We start from the raw sequence: 23092 nt of genomic DNA, 5'->3' as shown, positions 1-23092 counted from the left end.
AATTTTCGTAATTTTCCACAATTCTGTTACCACTTTTATTGCAACTTTTATATAACATGTAAGCTTTTTATTTTTTTAACACTTGCGGTGCCTGCTTTCTTTAAATATAAAAGGAATTCAATAACTTGATGATTTGTTGGTAATTTAATTTTGTCGATATCCCGAGCTTCGAATTTCATTTTGTTTTCACTTTTTTCAAATACTATCAACAGCCTTCTCTCACAAAAATATGGACAGACTTAAAAAATCATGTAGCGAAAGTGATTGTTAGAATTTTAAAACAGTAGGCTCTTAAGTTGTTCTAGCAAAAACACATGCACTTTGCATAACGCAGAAAATGCCGTAGTGCAAACAACGAGTATGTATACAAAAGTACCGTTAAAAATTTACAGATAAACAGGTTTTGTGTTCTAAATGCCTTATAAATTAATTTCGTAGATATGAATAACGATGTGCATGTGGTTTCGATCGGACATCATGACAACACAGCAAAAACTATTTGGTGGTGTGTAGGGTGACCTATTGACTTTTTAAAATCTCTGTAACTTTTTTGTTTATGAATATAAGTAAATACTTCAAAAGCAAAAGTTTCATATTTTGTTAAGATCTGTATAATGGTTATTAGAAATTGGCGTCATAGGGGTATACGAAGCGAAATAAAAAAATTAAAAATCAAATTTGACGTTGGAGTCAAAAATGACCAATGCACGAAATATAGCCCCTGATCAACCACGAACAACGATATGCGTTTCTTTTCGATCGGACTTCAAATGACGACATGGCACAATAAATTGTATTTCGAGGGGTCGTAGGGTGCACGGAAAAAAAAGTTTTGGTGTTCTGAAATTGTCTTCGAATATGCTACAAACTGGGGGGTGACCGCATCAACTTTTTTTCGTGACCCTATCTAATATACACACTGAAAAGATATACACACTGAAAAAAAATATTGTCGTGAGGCCAAAGATTTCATGTCCTTAATATACGAATGCAAATTTTGCTTAGCGTAGAAGTCGCATTTCTGCAATATAAAGTTTTTTCTTGTCCAAAAGTCGATAAACTTTTCAATGAAGTCGTATTGTCTTCATAATTAAGTGGTTTAACTTAAAAGTGGGTATCATAACATGAAAGAAACACTTTTTGGGCTAAGGTCAACATGACTTTAATAATCCTGAAAAATTCTTTAAAATTAATGAAATTGTCTTTAAATTTGTTGTCTTTTTGCATCTTGACTACAAAGCTAAAAATTGTTCAAAAATAGGTCATGTTTTTCAACACTTTATTTTAAAGACGTTTTTACTGGAAATCGAGTCTGAATTTGGAAAATAAAGGTGTTGTTAACTTGTTTTTAAAGGACGTTGATTGCATATGAAGAAAAAATGCTGAAGAGACGAAAAATTAAAAAGTACGCAAAACCCAAATCTAAAAGAGAATTGTGTTTTAAAAGTATCCTTACTTGAATTCTCTGCTTCTTTGGCTCGGAATCAATACCAAAATTGTTAAAGACAAAATTTTTTGAACCGAGCATGCTCTTTTCAGTGCAGGGGCTGAAAAAAACTAGCTCGGTTCCAAAGTTTTTGTCTCTGCTCTAATGATTTTGTATTGATTCTGAGCCAAAGAAACAGATAATAAAAGTACCATTAAGACACAATTCTCTTTTAAATATGACTTTCGCGTACCTGATACTATGAAACAAACTTGAATTTATTCGGTTTTCTTCATATGCTATCAAATTTCCAAGTTCAGACTCAACTTCAAATAGAAAAATGATATAATTCAAATTTAAAGACGATTTCACTAATTATTAAATAAATAATTTTGAAACAATGTTTCAATTGTTTCAAAATTATTTAAGCCAAGTTGTCCCTACACTGAAAAAAAGCATATTCGGTTCCAAACATTTTGTCTTTACTTTAAAAAATTTGGTATTGATTCCGAGCCAAAGAAGCGGAGAATACAAGTAAGGATACTTTTAAGACACAATTCTCTTTTAAATTTAGGTTTTGTGTACTTGCTTCTAGGAAGCAAATTTTAATTTTTCGCTTTCTCATCTTTTTTTCGTCATATGCTATGAAAGTCCTTTCAAAAGGAGTTAACGGAAACTTTATTTTCCAAATTAGGACTCGACTTCCAGTAGAAATTATGCTATGTTTGAAGTAAAAAACTTCTTTAAAATAAAGTTTTGAAAAACATGTCCTATATTTGAACGATTTTTTGCTTTGTAGTCAAGATGCAAAAAGACAACAAATTTAAAGACAATTTCATTAAATTTAAAGGATTTTTCTGAATTATTAAAGTCAAGTTGACCTTAGCATATAAATTTTTTCTTTCATGTTAAGATACCCATTTTTAAGTCAAATCACTTAATTATAAGGAAAATACAACTTCATTGAAAAGTTTATCGACTTTTGGACAAGGAAAATAACTTTATTTTAGAGAAATGCGTCTTCTATGCTAAGCAAAATGTGTATTCGTATTTTAAAGACATGAAATCTTTGACCTCACGACAATATTTTTTTCAGTGTAGTCACACAAAAATTTCGTTCATGTAAAGATACCCATTTCGAAGTCGAATCACTTAATTAAGAGCAAGGAAACAATTTTGTCAGAGAAATGCGTCTCCTATGCTAAGCAAAACACGCATTCGTATTTGAACGACAATATTTTCTTCAGTGTATTTACTTATGAACCAATTGATATTCTTCTACACCAATTACTTCCATCCTATGACAAATCCCATAATCCAAATTATCAAGCCCGTCAAATTATAAGTAGTCAGCATATGGTTTGGCGAAGAATGCATGTGTCTGCAACATACTCGTACATTCACTTTAATTTATAAACATGACACCAATAAGAAAGCAAAAATTTAAATGTAAAAAAAAAAATTGAAAAAAATAAATAAAACAAAACAAAACCACCGTATAACAAAAACACTGATAATAATAATTTTAGGTGTTCCTAATTTTAGTACAATGACTTTAAGACTTCTCCAATTTTCCAACAATGCTTAAGCAAATTAAATTTATTTTAAATTTACGAATTCATTCATTGAGTTTTGTTATAAAATGAGAAACAAATCGTTCGATTAAGCGGATTTACTATGAATTCACTTCAGGATAGTTTAACTCATCAAGTTTCAACTTCAGTATAGTGAATCCCTTTGGGTGTCTGAAAAAATATTAGGTTCCAAACAGAAAAACGCCTTAAAACAATAAACCAATATTTTTCGATACAAATTTAGGATACACACACTAAAAAAAGAGTTTTTTTTTCGAGGAACCAAATTTTAGACAAATCAAAAAAACAATCAAAACGAATAAACATTTTAGTGATAATTGTTGCATCGTTTGCCATAAATTCGGGTTTAGGTTAGGTTAGGATGTGGTGCAAAATCACATCATTTCCAATGATCTAAGTATGGGAGTTTTCTGGGTTATGATTATATCTTTCGAGAACTCTGTCTGTCACCAATTTTGTGAAGTGAATGGCACTAGGTTAGGTTAGGTTAGGTGGCAGCCCGATGTATCAGGCTCACTTAGACAATTCAGTCCATTGTGATACCACATTGGTGAACTTCTCTCTTATCACTGAGTGCTGCCCGATTCCATGTTAAGCTCAATGACAAGGGACCTGCTTTTTATAGCCGAGTCCGAACGGAGTTCCACATTGCAGTGAAACCACTTAGAGAAGCTTGAAACCCTCAGAAATGTCACCAGCATTACTGAGGTGGGATAATCCACCGCTGAAAAACTTTTTGGTGTTCGGTCGAAGCACACTGAAAAAAATATTGTCGTGAGGTCAAAGATTTCGTGTCTTTAAAATACGAATGCAAATTTTGCTTAGCATATAAGCGCATTTCTCTAATATAAAGTTTTTTCCTTGTCCACAAGTCGATAAACTTTTCAATGAAGTCGTATTGTCCTTATAATTAAGTGATTTGAATTAAAAATGGGTATCATAACATGAAAGAAAAAATGTTTGGGCTAAGGTCAACTTGACTTTAATAATTCAGAAAAATTCTTTAAATTTAATGAAAGTGTCTTTAGATTGGTTGTCTTTTTGCATCTTGACTACAAAGCAAAAAATCGTTCAAATATAGGACATGTTTTTCAAAACTTTATTTTAAAGAAGTGTTTTACTTGAAACATAGCATAATTTCTACTGGAAGTCGAGTCTTAATTTGGAAAATAAAGTTGTCGTTAACTCGTTTTTAAAGGACTCTGATAGCATATGAAGAAAAAAAGATGAGAAAGCGAAAAATTAAAATTTGCTTCCTAGAAGCAAGTACACAAAAAATTTTCCACAATTTGAACATAAATCTCAAATTAAGAGGTACAATATTCTATTGAAATAAAATTTTAACAAAATCTTCTATAGAAATAAAATTTTGACGAAATGTTCTTAGAAATAATTATAATTTTGAAAGAATTTACTATATACGAAAAATATAGAAATAAAAAATTTCAAGAACGTCCTATAAAAATATGCAAAAATTCTCTACAGATATAAAGTACTCAGAAAGTTTTCTATAGAAATAAAATTTTTGACAAGATTTTCTATATAAATATAATTTTGACGACATTTTCTATAAAACTAAAATTTTGACAAAATTTTCTATAGAAATAAAATTTTGTCAAAATTGTCTATAGAAATAAAATTTTGACAAAATTTTCTATAGAAATTAAATTTGGGCAACTTTTTCTGTAGAAATAAAATTTGGGCAACGTTTTCTGTAAAAATAAAATTTTCTATCAATTTAATGTAAAACATATCTTACGAATAAAACAATTTTTTTATATACTAACTAAAAAAATTTGATCAACAACTTAAAATTTTGTTTTTTATTTGGTAGATTTTTGGTAAAATTTTCTTCAAATTTTGGTGGAGTATTTTTGGCACGAGTGGCAACCGTGATACTAATACTGTAGGCGTAAAATGAGGTATAGCTCCAACATGTATGAAATCTCTAACAAAAACTCGCAATTTCTCTATCTGGCAACTGTCAAATGTAACCTTTCTTTTTTGGCTCTGCTTTTAGTCAAAATTTTTGAACGCAGCTAATATCGTCATTTTTGGGGCAAAAATCGAAAAATCGTCAAAATGCCGATAAATTTGCTCCTCCAAGAGGCTCCAAAACCAAATCTCGGGATCGGTTTATATGGGGGCTATAAATGATTATGGACTGATATGGACCACTTTTGGCATGGTTGTTAAATATCATATACTACCACCACGTACCAAATTTCAACCAGATCAGATGAATTTTTCTTCTCCAAAAGGCACCGGTGGTCAAATCTGGCGATCGGTTTATATGGAAGCTATATATAATTATGGACCGATATGGACCAATTTTTCATGGTCATTAGAGACCATATACTAACATCATGTACCAAATTTCAGCCGGATCTGATGAAATTTGTTTCTCTTAGAGGCTTTGCAAGCCAAATCGGGGGATCGGTTTATATGGGGGCTATATATAATTATGGACCGATGTGGACCAATTTTTGCATGGTTGTTAGAGACCATATACTAACACCATGTACCAAATTTTAGCCGGATCGGATGAAATTTGCTTCTCTTAGAGGCCTCGCAAGCCAAATTTGGGGGTCCGTTTATATGGGGGCTATACGTAAAAGTGGACCGATATGGCCCATTTGCAATACCATCCGACCTACATCAATAACAACTACTTGTGCCAAGTTTCAAGTCGATAGATTGTTTCGTTCGGAAGTTAGCGTGATTTCAAAAGACAGACGGACGGACGGACATGCTCAGATCGACTCAGAATTTCACCACGACCCAGAATATATATACTTTATGGGGTCTTAGATCAATGTGTTACAAACGGAATGACAAAGTTAATATACCCCCCATCCTATGGTGGAGGGTATAAAAAGAGATGGAAACCGAGAGGGTTGACAAAAGATGTCAACATAACACAGCTAGAGAATCAAAAGGGAGCAACTTCTGTGAAACCGTATGTATGTTGTTTCGGAAAACTGTTTTATGATAAGGCCAAAAATTTGATATGCTTAAGTCTAAATATTATTTCATTTGAATATTAGAATGAGTATTCGGAGTAAAGAGAATAGACCATAGACAATAGATGTTATATAGATAGGCAATGTGTCTCTTTTAAAAAAATGTGTCAGTTCCAAAAATTAATTTTCTGACATTTCGTTTTGATTTTTTCGTAAAGAGTCAGTCCCATATATTAATTTTCGTGCATTTGCTTTTGTGTTGTTCGTAAAGAGCAATGCTGCTCAAAATTAAATTTCGTATTTTCGCGGTGTGTTTGTCATTTTGGCATTATGGGCACAATTTTTTGGTTCTTAAAAGAAATCGGAACGTACCACAGTGGACGATTGGGCCTCGCTAGCGGCATTTAATTCAAATTTTCAAATTTGAAAAAGCGTTAATTTTTTTCACAAATCGATAACAGATGCTTTGATTAGATTTTTGGCGTTTTTCTATAAGCTCTACGATCAGCTGATCATCAGCTGTGAGCTGTCAAACGCAAAATATGTTTTAGCAAGTGCTTTACAATATTTTTTCTTTGTTATGCGCATTGATTTCGAGCTCCTTGGAAATTTACAATTTTAACTTGTTTTATTAAAAGTGTGGCTTTTTATTAACTTCTATGTATGTATTACATAAAAAATCAGTGTTTGTGACCGGTCTTTAAATGTGTTGTTCATAAAATGTAGTGGTAATTAAGTGTATTAACAACTAGCCCGCACTAGCGTGCACCTGTCGTTCGTGGAGTAGAACTTTCAAGATTCGCACGGATTCGGTCTAACTCTTTTTTTAGCTGGAAGTATGAGTCATTGTGCGTCCAAAATGTGTAATATGAACTGCTATTACGTGCAAACCTTTAAATCATGGTACTTTTTAGGAACAATGTCGGTATCAAAACGGGTACATTTTTTAGTATGGCATGAAGAAGCGATCCCAACCAAGAAGTTTCTCACCATCGAAAACTTTATTTTTGGTACTGTTCTCAAAAACCTTAAATATACTCAGGAGGAGCAGTACGAGATTGGCAAAAAGCTTCGAAATTTTACTAGTAAGCTTGTAGAAAAGTGGAAAAACTGTAGAAGAAATAAGGTTTTTTTTGAAAACAAAAACCAGGAATGGCTAGATACGCCGTTAGTATTAATTGAAAGATCATCTTCCGAAATTATTGGACGTCCACAAAAAGATATTTCGGAGTGTTGCAAAAAAACGCAAGTTAAGAAATTGTCAGGCCTTACTGAAGATGTGCCAACAGAAGCATTGTTGGTAGCTGCAAGCTGCAGCTTGTATAAAGGTGGAAAACGTAGTGCTTCACAGCTGGTGTCAATGCTAAACTCCGACGATGAGTTTAGCGGTAAGATTTTGAAAACTATGAGTACCCCTCAGCGTCTACCAACAAAATTTTCTGATGAAAAAGCACTGGCGCTATTTGTAGATGTTGGACATACCAAGTACACATGGAATTTGTCAAAGAGAGCCGCCGATATATATCCATGCTACGACAAACTGCGTTGTGCGAAAAAAAAATGCTATCCTAGTGTCATCACGGTCACTGATCATTTCGCTGAGGTACCATTACAAAGCTTAGTAGACCATACGATTGCTAGGATTATTGAAGCACACCCAGAAAGTTTTCAAAACCATATTGAAAATAATAATAACACACAATTAAATGCTACCTACAAATGGGGTTGTGATGGCAGCAGCGGCCATTCTACTTACAGGCAAAAATTTAATGACTTCGATGGAGACATGATAGATCAATATTTATTTTCAATTTGTATGGTACCATTGATAGTGCAGAAAGGACCGACAGTTTTATGGAAAAACAATCGGCCTTCTTCTACCCGATATTGTCGACCCATTAAATTACTTTGCGAGAAAGAATCGGCAGACTTGTCTCGCAGAGAAATTCAAAACATTAACAGCCAAATATTAAATATTTCTCCAACATTTGTGAGTACCTTAAGAATTGATCACCAATTTCATATGACCATGCTTGATGGCAAAACGTTCAGTGTCATATCGGAATCAGCTTCGCAAACATGCGGAATCTGTAGCGCGACTCCCAAAAATATGAACGATCTAAATTTGGTGAAAAGCTTTCCTATAAAGGGAAACCTATTTGAATATGGCTTATCAAGTCTCCACGCATGGATAAGGTTTTTCGAGTGTGTTTTGCACATTGCAAGGATGACAAGGATGTCGTTGACCAAAATAAAAGAAGTATTCAGCAGAAGCTAAGGGAAGAAATGCATTTGTTGGTAGATATACCAATGGCTGGTACTGGCAGCACGAACAACGGAAACACTGCAAGGAGGTTTTTCCAACAACCAAATTTAGCTGCTCGTATAACAGGAGTAAGCTATGATTTAATATATCGATTTAGCGTAGTCTTACGAGCATTGGCTTGTGGATACGACATAAATTCAGACGCATTCAGATCTTACGCATTGGAAACTGCCGAAATTATTGTTAAAGCATACTCCTGGTTTTACATGCCATCGTCTGTTCACAGAATTTTAATTCATGGAGCAGATATAATAAACCATTTTTCCCTTCCGATTGGTATGATATCCGAAGAAGCTCTTGAAGCCAGGAACAAGGACTATCGAAACATACGCGAGAGCAATACAAGAAAAAAAATCCAGGAAAAATACAATGGAAGATATCATACATGCTTTGTTAGTTTCGTCTGACCCTTTGATATCTTCATTGTCCAATGGGTCTTCAATTTCGTCTGCAAAAAATATTATTATGGACGATGATGTTAAGAGCTTGCTTTTAATGAAGCATCTAGTTATGCCTGATTCTGGGTCCGAAGATTCCGAAGATAATTTTGATTTATAAAATTGGTTTATTGAAGTTAAAAAAAAAATTTGAAATTAAAAAAAAATTTAAAAATTAAAAAAATAAATTTAAACAAAAATTTTTTTTCTTAAAAAATTCTATGACTTTTTTCTGAGCTGTGAAAAAAAAACCGTCTGAAGATATCTTTGTTTGTTTAGAAGTTATTAATTAAATGCCGCTAACGAGGCCCAATCGCCCACTGTGCGTACGAGGAGTAAATCAAAATATTCAGGCAAAGGAAATTAAAAAAAAAAGTGGAAAATATACAAAAATTAGAAAGGGATCTTCATACAAATAACAAAAGGGCACTATGCTCTTTTTAGAGTTGGGGCAGTAAAATGAAACAAGGAGGAAATAGTGAAAAATTAAACAGTAAAATGTATAAAAACAAAGTTTAGTTCCTCTTTATTAATAAGTAGTCCAAGAGGAGTTGCCGGACACCTTCAAATATAAAAGCGGGCATTAAGTTGGAGTTTTGCAACTAAAACAATTGAAAAAGTTTATTTTCTTTAAAATTAATTATTAACGAAAAGTAAAAGGCAAAACATCATTTTAGAGCGATAATGCCAACTTAATAGCAGCCTTAAAGGTAAAAATGAAATTAAGTACAAAACACGATGAGTTTTAAATGAATTTAAAATGGTGTTAAATGCTAGTAAAAAATTGTTCACGCCTAAATAAATTTATGTGTACTCGTATATTATAAAATTATTTACCGTGTAAAAATTGGGGGATCTGATTTGATATGGTTAGATCTGAGCCAAGATATGGTCAGATCTGAGCAGATACGAAAAATGGTTATATCTGGTCAGATCTAAATACTATGAAATTGGATCTGAGCAGATCTCAAAAATGAGACACATCTAATCAGATCTAATTTGATATAATTGTATATTATTTGATACAATTGTATCTTTCGAGATCTTTCAACACATAAAAGCCCATAATTTGTATATAAAATGAGATCAATTGTTTTATTTAATAATACAGACAAAATGTATGTGCATAATAAATATGTTTAATTTAAATTGATCCATCAAAGCTATTTAAGAGTATTGACAGTTGAGTTAGAGTGTTGTCCAAGGTTTTTTTCGTTTGTTTCTTCAGCGTTAAGGCAATCTGCAATGAAATTAAGTAAAAAAAAAACAATTATTAAACAAATATAGGAATAAACAAATATGGGAATATATTGAACTATGTAAGCAAGTATTAGTATTGTTTTGGATCATTCTTCTTTAAGTTGCAATAAAAATTGCCATATAATTTTATGTTGCTTTTAATACTCACATTTAAAGTGTATTCGGGATTAGGTTAGGTATAGCGATAGGCTGTTATTTTAGGCTCATACATACTATTCAGACCATCATGACATCACAGAGATCAACATCTCACTTATCGCTAACTGCTGCTCGATTCAATAATTAGCTCAATAACATGGGACCTCCTTGTTATAATCGAGTCCTATCGGCATTTCACGTTGCGCTGAAACAACTTAGAGAATCTTTGAAGCAGAAATGTCACCAACATTACGGCGAGGAGATAATCCACCGCCGAAATAATTTTTGGTGTTGGTCGGAACTGGGATTGAACCCGTGACCTTTTGAATGCAAGGCGGGCATGTTAACCAGTACACCACTGAGGTTTCCTTTTTTTTCCAAATCTAGAAAATAGTAAAACAATATGAAAATGACTACTAAGGAAATAACAAATACAATCTACTTACCTACATAATCTCCGCAATAAAGGAAACGATATACACTTTATCAAAGGAACACATTTAAAACAATTATATTAAATTTCTTAATTTTCTCAGCTAGTCTTGCGTTAAATTTATTTAGAAGTGATGCCCCTGACGGCGTTGCTTAGAAAACCAAGAAGGTATTGAAGCCCCCATCCTCAAGGTACGGCTTTTTGGTGATCTGGGCAACGTTTACTTTTTACAATTACGACAAGCAACAAAACCATTGCTCTTTTGAAGGAAATGTTTCCCGCGATTAAAAATGTTTTAAATAAGGTTAGGTTAGGTTAGGTTATGTGGCAGCCCGATGTATCAGGCTCACTTAGACTATTCAGTCCATTGTGATACCACAGTGGTGAACTTCTCTCTTATCACTGAGTGCTGCCCGATTCCATGTTAAGCTCAATGACAAGGGACCTCCTTTTTATAGCCGAGTCCGAACGGCGTTCCACATTCCAGTGAAACCACTTAGAGAAGCTTTTAAACCCTCAGAAATGTCACCAGCATTACTGAGGTGGGATAATCCACCGCTGAAAAATTTCTTGGTGTTCGGTCGTAGCAGGAATCGAACCCACGACCTTGTGTATGCAAGGCGGGCATGCTAACCATTGCACCACGGTGGCTCCCATGTTTTAAATAAAATGTAAATTACTATCTCCGAGTGGGACATATATTGAAAAGGGCGACTTGTTCAGAAATGTTATTGCATAATCAAAATCTACTAAATGTTTTTTAATGTTTGAAGTTCTATTATTTAAGCAAACTACTAACTTTTGGGCAGTATGTCTGTTATTCCAAACTAACAGATTGTACTTTCGAAGAAAAACTGCGAAAACAGCACTTTTTTGTTTACCAAAAAAAAAAAAAAAAAAAAACAGCAGTCAATGTTTCCTACAGCAGTCTTTTTATATGAGTATATTTCAAAATAAAAATTCATTTTGTAATCTACTTAGGATACTAGATAATGCTTTGGATGAAAGGTTAATTAAACTCCAAACGCATGGGAACGACAAATACTAAATGAGTGTTTTGATGAAACCCACATTTTTCTTACTACTCGAGGTGTCAAATGGATACAAATATCTACACATCCCTTTTATATAAAAATACTAAAACTAATATCTATACTGTACAATTAATAGAAAATGGCGTTTCTTTGCGAATTTTCAACAATTTATTTTTATTACTCTTTTTGACGTCAACCAGCAGTATGCGATAAAACATTTAAAAACTGGCGCTGATCATTATATCCATTTCCAAAACTGTTTTAGATTGTTAAACCATCTGAAGTGAAGGAGCTCAACCATGTTCTGAAACTCGAAAAACATGTTTATAAACTGCCAAACACTTTAAGATGTATTATGTAAGTTCGTTAAATAAACAAAAGTTATTTTTCCATCTGTAACTTTGTGTATATATCTCGAATAGTTTTTTTTTAGACGTGTATTTCAAAAATCTTTTTAACTTGTTCATGATTTTTTTTTATTATATTTTGGACCTATTGAACCCCATATATAGTCAGATATGATGTTATATCTACCATATCTTATTAGATATAGTGCTATATATGGTCCTATCTAAGCATATATTATTAGATATGCCAGATATAATTAGATATTATACTATATATGATGAGATCTGCAATTATATCTAACCAGATCTAGCACCATATATAGCATATCTGTGCATATCTAATTATGTCTGAACCAATATCTGAACAGATCCAATTAGATCCAATTTGATATTATTAGATAGGATTGGATCCTCCAATTTTTACACGGGTATGTATGTTTATACTCGACTCCACGTTCTTCTTTTGTTAGAGTTTTTGAATACCTTCCAAAATTTCAAACTTTTATACCAAAAACAGTTTTTTGTTACAAATGTTATAAGCACTGTTTCTGACTGTAAATCTTTAATAACCCACATTTCCAAGTTTCGTTATAAAAATGTAATATAGTATAAATATAAATGTGTAAATTTAAAAAATAATGGTGTTCGGTCGGAGCAGGGATTGAACCCACGACCCTTTGCATGCAAGGCAGACATGCTAACCACGGCTCCACGTGACCAACAAAAGTATGTTTCTGTTAAATAATGTTATGTTTGCATGGGCTCGTGGGCGCTGCAAACTATGCTATATAAATGTAACATATAACGATAATTGTCTACTGGTGATTATAACAGCTACGTAGCCCAGTGGATAGTAATTTGGCTTACAAACTCGGTTCGATTATCCGTCCAGGCGAAAGGTAAAATTTATAAAATTGAATAATTTCTTCAACATTATTTGTATTACAGAAAAAGGTGCCAAGAACTAAAAAATTTCGTGGAAGTGAAAATTTGTGAGGGAATGAGCTCAATCTTCTTTGGGGAAAATTCTTCCAAACATATAATATTTTTGGGCTCAAAGTGCTTCCAAACATATAATATGTTCACATAAAACAAACATATTAATATTTCAGCAGTATCCAATAATATATGTGCTTCCTGCAAAATATGTTTGGAACATATGTTAGAGAAGCGATTTTTTTTTTGAGGGTGCAGAAGTGCAGTCAAATTCAAAAAATTTTGGCAGGGACGAATTCCATTTCAGATGAACTCATTGATCACGAAATTTTAATGAACAAGTGAAAAAGATAAATATTCTTGAATTTGTTGAAAAATATTTACTTGTTATTGTTTGGTATACAGTATAGTAAAATTTTCAATAACTATCCAAAATTTTTCTACTTGGTGCATTCACTGGTTCTCCCTCGCTCAGTAAGTTTCTCAAATGAGTAAATTTTACTTAAATTTTGTCTGTCCAGAACTTCATATAGAGCTAAAGACATTTTAACAATTTTTAGTTCCAATTTTTTTCTGCCAAAGTATAAAATTTTATTAAACAAAAGAAAACATTATTATTTTTAATAAATTTTCTTCAACACTAGTTAACAAAATAAATTTGTTTCATGTAAAGGGTGATTTGTTAAGAGCTTGATAACTTTTTAAAAAAAAAAAACGCATAAAATTCGCAAAATCTCATCGGTTCTTTATTTGAAACGTTAGATTGGTCCATGACATTTACTTTTTGAAGATAATTTCATTTAAATGTTGACCGCGGCTGCGTCTTAGGTGGTCCATTCGGAAAGTCCAATTTTGGGCAACTTTTTCGAGCATTTCGGCCGGAATAGCCCGAATTTCTTCGGAAATGTTGTCTTCCAAAGCTGGAATAGTTGCTGGCTTATTTCTGTAGACTTTAGACTTGACGTAGCCCCACAAAAAATAGTCTAAAGGCGTCAAATCGCATGATCTTGGTGGCCAACTTACCGGTCCATTTCTTGAGATGAATTGTTCTCCGAAGTTTTCCCTCAAAATGGCCATAGAATCGCGAGCTGTGTGGCATGTAGCGCCATCTTGTTGAAACCACATGTCAACCAAGTTAAGTTCTTCCATTTTTGGCAACAAAAAGTTTGTTAGCATCGAACGATAGCGATCGCCATTCACCGTAACGTTGCGTCCAACAGCATCTTTGAAAAAATACGGTCCAATGATTCCACCAGCGTACAAACCACACCAAACAGTGCATTTTTCGGGATGCATGGGCAGTTCTTGAACGGCTTCTGGTTGCTCTTCACTCCAAATGCGGCAATTTTGCTTATTTACGTAGCCATTCAACCAGAAATGAGCCTCATCGCTGAACAAAATTTGTCGATAAAAAAGCGGATTTTCTGCCACTGATTTTGGTAATAAAATTCAATGATTTGCAAGCGTTGCTCGTTAGTAAGTCTATTCATGATGAAATGTCAAAGCATACTGAGCATCTTTCTCTTTGACACCATGTCTGAAATCCCACGTGATCTGTCAAATACTAATGCATGAAAATCCTAACCTCAAAAGAATCACCCTTTACATTTGATGAGAGGTGACTTATCTTATGTATTGTGATCTGCTGAATTCGAAAATGAAGGCTAAAATAAATCCGATGCCAAATCATGTAAATATGAGCCGCTCACCCACACAAAAATGCATGTTTGTGCGGCTGAGTGGCATTTTTGTGTGGCTCATATTTACATGATTCGGCATCGGATTTATTCACTCAATTGTTTATAACTTTGCCATTTTATTGGTCGATTTTCTTCTAGCTGATCTTATTTCTTACGTTAAAGTATCATCTTTACGAACATGAAGAGAAACATTTTTTTTCAATGGTTTATACTTTTCTGCTGGCATAGAGTATATTTTTTTTTAAATTTAATTATTACAGATCCAAGTTTGTTCGTCATCTCAATACCTAGCATTCAAGTACCAACAACGATATAATCGGACATTTCTAGCTCGAGATTTATTTGTTTAGTGAAAAAGGTCGAAAAACTAAAAATAACGGAATATCTCAAAAACTGTTCCATAAGAAAAATCACCCCTCATCAAGTGTACATTTTCAGTGTAAACTAGACTGAAAAAAAGGATGCCCTGTTCCAAAGATTTTATCTTTACTTTAAAAAAAAATTGGTATTGATTCCGAGCCAAAGAAGCGGAGAATACAAGTAAGGAAACTTGTAAGACACAATTCTTTTTTAACCCTTGTGTATGTGATAACACTGGAAGCGATACCAGCGTGATGAGGTCCCGTGGGACCTACAATTAAAAAAGGATGGTAGAGAGGTTATCCCTACGATATTTTTCGATCATTTACTGTAGGTTTACTCTTCTATAATGCACAAATTGCATATATAAACATTTGGTTGTAAATATAGAGTTTTATTTAATTTTTAATAGGATACAGATAATGTTAAAATTTTTGATTAGTATACTAGTGGCCCTGATGTTTGACGCAGGCGTGGTACCTATAAGTATCCTTATACGTACCAAGCAACAATATATTGTTTTTGTAGTTGAATGTTCTTAACAAACTGGATTTTTGAAGGAAAAACAATACGATTTTTTTTAGTGGCGTTCGTTTTGCTCGCAGTATTATGTGCACAGTGGTTGTTTCAAACTTGGTCCAAATTGAGGCACATCTTGCCAAATTCCAGGAGCCGATAGGTCTGGAAAATGTATAGAAATATAAAAACTTATTTCGACCACGATTTCCATGAAGTTCAAATAACTTTTTTTGCACGTTTACTCTCACTATATTGGATATATCAACGGAAGACATAAAATTATGTACTACCAAGCAACGAAACCAATGGAAACTTCAAAAAATGACAAATTCTTCCAAATAACGGTATTTTCTGAAAGGATGTTAGTGTTATTAATTGTTCCAAATACGAAAATCGCAATATCTTTACACTGCTTTTTAAACTGTGCTAAAACCACTAATGTAATTAGTAATAGGTCCCATTGGACCTCATCACGCAGAATCGCACTAAACTTTTTCAAATACCTATAAAAACCGATTTAATGATTCAATCACATAAAAATTTAAAGTTTTCAACTTAAAACACTTCAGTACAAGAAGTCATAAACCATCAAGCTGAAATTCATATAAAAGATAAAGTTATGTATGAATAAAAATCAAAAAGGTCCAGCGGGACCTCATCACGCACAGAAGGGTTAAATTTGGGTTTGTTGTACTTGCTTCTAGAAAGCAAATTTTAATTTTTCGCTTTCTCAGCTTTTTTCTTCATATGCTATCAAAGTCCTTTAACAACGAGTTAACGACAACTTTATTTTCCAAATTAATACTCGACTTCCACTATAAATTATGCTATATTTCAAGTAAAAAACTTTTTTAAGTTTTGAAAAGCATGTCCTATATTTGAATGATTTTTTGCTTTGTAGTCAAGGTACAAAAAGACATCAAATTTAAAGACAATTTCATTAAATTTAAAAAAATTTTCTGAATTATTAAAGTCAAGTTGACCTTAGACCAAACATTTTTTCTTTCATGTTATGATACCCATTTTTAAGTCAAATCACTTAATTATAAGGACAATACGACTTCATTGAAAAGTTTATCGACTTTTGGACAAGGAAAAAACTTTATATTAGAGAAATGCGTCTTCTATGCTAAGCAAAATTTGTAATTGTATTTTAAAGACATGAAATCTTTAACCTCACGACAATTATTTTTTCAGTGTAGTGTTATTAACATCTTTGTGATATGTTGCAATTATTAATATATTTTTGTTAAAATTTTTCTGGGTGTTTGTCCTGAACATTTTCTACAAGTTTATGAGAATTATATGTTTGCACTTAAAAATAATTGAAGTTAAAATGCACACAAGAAATGAATGCATATTGAAAGAAAATGTATGTTTATTTTAGAAAATTTTAACTAAAGTATTGACGAAAATGTATTCTATATATTTGTTTCTGCTGTTAAGAATATGTCATATTTTGAAGGAAAATATTGGGGTTAATTTTTTAATGTCTTCAGCGTTCACAACAGACACAAGGTATATTTAGTAATGTATGTTACTTTTTTTTATTTTTTTATTTTTTTATTGTATTCTTTCTTTATTGATCATTTTATACTATACATAAATATGAATTCAATTTAAACATTTCAAATGAAAGAATTTACGACTATGATATTTATATCGTCAGCCGGTGCGAATGTAGTGTTATGTGACATTTGTTGTTTGACCATATTATTAATATTACATATGTATGTTCAAAATTAATGGAATTCATTTGTGATAACTGCTCTATAATTCAAAGAGATTTTTAAGTATTTTATCAGCTTTTCCCAGTCATCATTTCCACTACCGTTTAGAACAAAGATTATATGGTTATGTGATAGCTGATCAACGCCAAAGATTTGTCGTCGTATCTCGGTCATAATTGGGCATCTGCCTAACAAGTGCTGGGGCCAAATCACCGCATTCGTCATCGAGTTCTGTTTCGTATAGAGAAACATTTCGATCGCATTAAATTTTTGGATCACCGCATTCGATCGTAATTTATTTTGTCTACTACTTTTTTTACATTGCTGTAAACATATGGTAATAAGAAATTGGAAGATAGAAGAATTTCAAAATAATTTTTTGTTATCAAATTATGTTATTTCTGAGATATTTATATTGTTTTTATGTGTTTTTTTTTTGTTTTCCTCGTCTTCGGATTCAGAGGATGAGTACAAAGTGGCATTAATAAGGAAAAATATTCGTGACAAAAGCAGTCCTTTAGCATAGCCTGAAGTAGAGTAAGTGATTCTATTTTGAAGTGAGTGCTTTTAACTAATTGTGTTTTTAACATCCATAGATTTTAAAGACGTTTTCATCTGTCAAAAGAAACTGTTGGCGCTACAACCAAAAGCCCCATGATTTTCTCATTGTTGATCTGGCAACACTTAATTTAAAACATGAAATATTTTATATTGTTCTAAATATCGATTTTTGAATAGTAAATTATCTATTAACGAAACTTTAATTGTCAAGATGCGTCCCAGGCTTCCACCATTTTAATATTTAATTATTATTGCAGTTGATATAAGTTAGCGTGGTGACGTGGAGCTAATTCAGAATTTCTTTTTAATTATTAGTGGTTTTCAAACCAAAAAGTATGTAATTATTAGATTAACTATTTTAATTTGAATATGTTGTTAAATACCTTATTTTCTTCAATAATAGGAATTTTAATATAATACATTTGCGAAATAAATCAAGTCTTTTATTCAGCTTTGTATTTATTCAAAATCCTTTGGAAATCGCTACTTGGCCATTTGCCTCAACAACAGAAACTTTTAAATATGTTCTTGAAAAAATAAGTTTTTTTGAAGCGGCTACTGAGCATTCCTCTCTTTGATCCGTTTCCCTAAATGCAAGTAATATTATATTTTCTTAAATGTATTTTGCCAAAATAGAATAATAATTACATTTTCACCAACTTTTTTCTTTTTGTTTACCTTTTTTCTGCTCAAAAATCACTACAAACTTCGTTTTCGATAGCATGCTACCTATCGTGTTCAACTTCGAGTAGAAACAATTCGATAACGACTACGGTGATCCCCGTAAACTACACTACGATGACGAATTACTCGATTTCGACTGCGGTGATTTGGCCCCTGAACGTTTTCCCTTTCCTGGAGATTACATAATGTACAGAGTGTTTGTTCTTCAACCATAGAGTAGTTGTTACCATTCAGATTAAGCATGTCCGATCGAGTCTTCATTATCAATGCTGTTTCATCTTGACTGTATGGACCATTCAGATACATTACACCCTTATTGTAATCGAGATGTTTGTAAATCCTTGTGCTACTACCCATTGCATTCTCGATTTTTTTCAGTTTGTTAACCAAACTATGTGTTTCCACCAACCTGGAAAAGGTATTATGCCACATTTCTTTAGTAATGTTTGCTTCCATGTTCGCTTCTCCAAACTGGCTTAGCAGATCATTAATAGATTTTACCCAAAATAATTTCTTTTGCAAGAGTATTTTGCTGAAAAAATTTGGCAACCGATCTACATCATACTCGAATAGTGCTCTATAAATGTATTGTAGATGAAGTTGTAGGGTATAGTTATGCCCATCGTCTATGTTCGTTTCCAGGTCGACAACATAATTAGGTATATTTTCAGGCAATTTTAGTAAACGTTTCACAACAAATCTTGGAAATTTGTCAATTTCATCGAAGTGGGTGAATCCCCATACTTGTGCTGCATATGATTGAATAGATCGGCAAACAGCGCGATATATTTCCCATTTCATTTTTAGAGTGATATTATCCTTTTTAAAAAACATTTTCCATGTCGAATTTATAGCATTTTTGGCTTGGGATATTCTATTATATACATGGGGTTTGAAATTTAGTTTTGGCGTAAATATTACTCCTAAATAAACATACTCAGCAACGATTTCAATTTCCTGTTCTCTATAGTACCACTTCTCTTAATTCGATAATCTCCCTCCATTTCTGAATACCATGATTTTGGATTTGCTTGGATTTACTTCCATGTTCCACGTTTTGCAGTATTGCTCTAGTTTCGAAATCATGCTTCTTAAAGTGGTTATCTCGTCTGCCAGGATAACAATATCGTCCGCATACATAAGTATTCGTATATTTTTTTCTTCTATAATGACGTCGCCTTCCAGACATTCGTGAAGGTCATTTATATATAAAGCGAAGAGCAAGGGGGATAATAAACATCCTTGTTTCACGCCGGATGTTGTGTCAAAATATGTGGAAAGTTCCTTCCCATTCCACACAGCGGATCTAGTATTTTCATACAGGCTTTCTACCATTTTAACAAATTTATAGGAGATTCCTATGCAATGCAGCTTGTATATAAGTGCTTTTCTTGATACTTTATCGAATGCGGCTTTGAAGTCCACAAAGTACGCGTACAATTTCTTCCTTTCGTGTAGCTTTAAAGTAACGATCGATGCAAGGTTATATATAATATCTGCTGTTGAAAAATGTTTCCTGAAACCGGCTTGATATTCCACCATAACCAGTCTTTGATTTAAAATGCCCATAAATAATTTCGCTGCAGTATTCATAAATGAAATAGCCCTATAATTGACTGGGTCATTGATATTACCCTTCTTGTGGATAGGGAAAATTATTGTTTTGATCATGGACTCTTCAACACTACAGTCTCTGTATGTATTTGAGTATATTCTTGCTGATTCAAGCAAAAAATCCTCTGTAGCGTGCATATAAAACTCATATGGCACTCTATCTTCGCATGGGGCAGTGTTATTTTTAACCTTTGACAATATGGATTTAATTTCATCTACTGTTATATCCCCGTCTAGGAGATCGTCGTAGGTCAAATTGGGCGCAAAATGAATATTCTCCAATAATTGTATTGGGTTCAACAAGTTCCTGAAATACTCCTTAAAAATGCCGACATCAATCATGGTACAATCCGTTCCTAATTCTTTGTTATTAATTTCTGTTACTTTCATATTCTCAATTCTTCCCATCTACACGAATTAATTGTTCCTCTGTTTGAGGTATCTTAACAATGAGCACACATTGCAGTTTTCACCAGAAATGGTCTGCCTTAAACTGTAATGTATTTGACATACATTTAGGACATATTTTACCATACGCCAAAAACGTCGTAAACCTTCGTAAAATACTTAGTTTTTGACAATTTATTTGAGAATGCCTTTTTCTTATAAAAAAATATAGTAAAAAAATATAGGAATCCACATAACCGCATTAAAAACGTGTTCATTAATCTGCGTAGTTGTTTTTTGTTGCAACATTGTGCTAACACAAAATGTTATACCATTTGTATGCAACACTTTTTTCACAAACGAATTCACCATAAGACTTGTCCAAAGTGACTGCACCGGAAGTGGGAAAAATCGATGATAAAAAGTGTGAAGAACTAAATATTAAATACCGCAAGCTAAGTTGATTGATCGGTAAAAATTCAGTCCCCTCCACAGATAATAAACTCTTAATATATAAACAAGCATTAAAGCCAATACACTGGTAGAAAAAGTTTCGTTATATTAATGAAATGTGTCATTAAAATTGAGCCAATGAAAACAATTCATTGATATCACGAAATTCTTCGTTATTATAACGAATTTTCTGCGATTCAACGAAACGTTTCGTACTATTAACGAACATTTTCATTGTCATAATGAAAATGTTTCGTTGTATCAATGAAAAATTTTCGTTGGCTCAATTTTTATGAAATTTTCTTTGTGTGTAGGGATTTATGGCATTCAGCTATGGGGATGTGCGGCAAGTAAGGAAAGTCTAAAGTCGGGCGGCGCCGACTATATTATACCCTTCACCACTTTGTAAGTCCACATTTTCGATACCATATCAAATCCGTCCAATATGTTGGATGTTATATGAATCCATACACATATATTCTGTATATCTGAGCAGATCTGTACAAAGTTCTGCAATACTTATAGATTTTACATTTAAGTCGGCTAATGCGCTGAGGTGGAACACAATGTTAGTAAAAAAATATAGGAAACATTTAAATATGAATCAATTTTGAGGCAACTTCGCAAAAGTGTATTTATGATTTATCGGTCGATAGATATGTAATAGAGTAGTAGGAAAATTTGAGTCATTTTGATAAGTTTTCGACTTAGCAGTAGCGATTTGATAAGGAAAATGTAGGTATTTCGGCCAGTTTTGCCTAAATAGGAAAAACATATATATGGAATCTATATCGAAATCTGAACCGATTGCAATCAAATTGCACATGCATAGTTACTATGTTGAATATACTCCCTGTGCAAAATTTCACGTAAATCGGATAACAACTTTGACCTCTGTGGTCAAATGACGGAAAATCGGGCGAAAGATATATATATATGGGAGCTATATCAAAATCTGAACCGATTTCAACCAAAATAAACACGCATATGCAGAACCTTAATTCTACTGCCTGTGCGAAGTTTCAAGTTCAATTCTACTTCCTCTGCAAAATTTCACGTAAATAAGAGTAGCACTTTTGCCTCTGTGGGCATATTAGTCCAAATCGGGTGAATGATATATATGGGAGCTATATCTAAATCTGAACCGACTTCAACTAAATTTTGCACAACTAACGATACTATAAAACGTACTCCTTGTGCAAAATTTCAAGCAACTCAGGGCAAAACTCTGGCTTTTGAGGCCATATAAATCCAAATCGGACGAAAGATATATATGGGAGCTATATCTAAATCGGAACCGATTTTGACCAAATTAAGCACACTCAATGATACTATTAAACGTACTTGTTGTGCAAAATTTGAAACAAATCAGGGCAAAACTCTGGCTTTTGGGGCCATATAAGTCCAAATCGGTCGAAAGATATATATGGGAGCTATATCTAAATCTGAACCGATTTCAACTAAATTTGGCACAATTAACGATACTATTAAACGTACTCCTTGTACAAAATTTTAATCAAATCAGGGCAAAACTCTGGCTTTTGGGGCCATATAAGTCCAAATCGGTCGAAAGATATATATGGGAGCTATATCTAAATCTGAACCGATTTCAACTAAATTTGGCACAATTAACGATACTATTAAACGTACTCCTTGTACAAAATTTTAATCAAATCAGGGCAAAACTATGGCTTTTGAAGACATATAAGTCAAAATCGGACGAAAGATATATAGGGGAGCTATATCTAAATCTGAACCGATTTAGTTGACAGTGGCAGTTTTTACGGGACTGACAAAATATTCAGATGTACAAAATTTGAAGAACGTCGGTTCATAAATACGTGAATTATGATCAAATCGGTGATAACTATATATGCAGCTATATCTAAATCTGAACCGATTTTTTCCAAAACCAATAGCGATTTTCTCTGTCCCAAGAAAGGGCCCTATACCAAATTTGAGGACGATCGGACTTAAACTGCGACCTGTACTTTGTGCACAAAATTACATATACAGACAGACGGACGGACGGACAGACAGACAGACAGACGGACATCGCTAAATCGACTCAGAATTTAATTCTAAGCCGATCGGTATACTAAAAGATGGGTCTATGACAATTATTTCTTGGCGTTACATACAAATGCACAAACTTATTATACCCTGTACCACAGTAGTGGTGAAGGGTA

At 32.9% G+C, this 23092-nt stretch overlaps 1 long non-coding RNA gene across 1 annotated transcript; it reads left to right on the top strand.

The window, feature by feature from the left end:
* The first annotated feature begins 17228 nt into the window (after positions 1-17228).
* On the top strand, positions 17229-18274 carry LOC142223122 (uncharacterized). Its single transcript, XR_012718583.1, has 4 exons — positions 17229-17541; positions 17666-17741; positions 17801-18098; positions 18169-18274. It is a non-coding gene; the product is annotated as an uncharacterized LOC142223122 (long non-coding RNA).
* Positions 18275-23092: the final 4818 nt, after the last annotated feature.

Source organism: Haematobia irritans, chromosome 2 (genome assembly GCF_050003625.1).
Source record: "Haematobia irritans isolate KBUSLIRL chromosome 2, ASM5000362v1, whole genome shotgun sequence".
NCBI lineage: Eukaryota > Metazoa > Arthropoda > Insecta > Diptera > Muscidae > Haematobia > Haematobia irritans.
The sequence above is the reverse complement of the archived record's forward strand: the minus strand, read 5'-3'. Positions and strand labels throughout refer to the sequence as shown.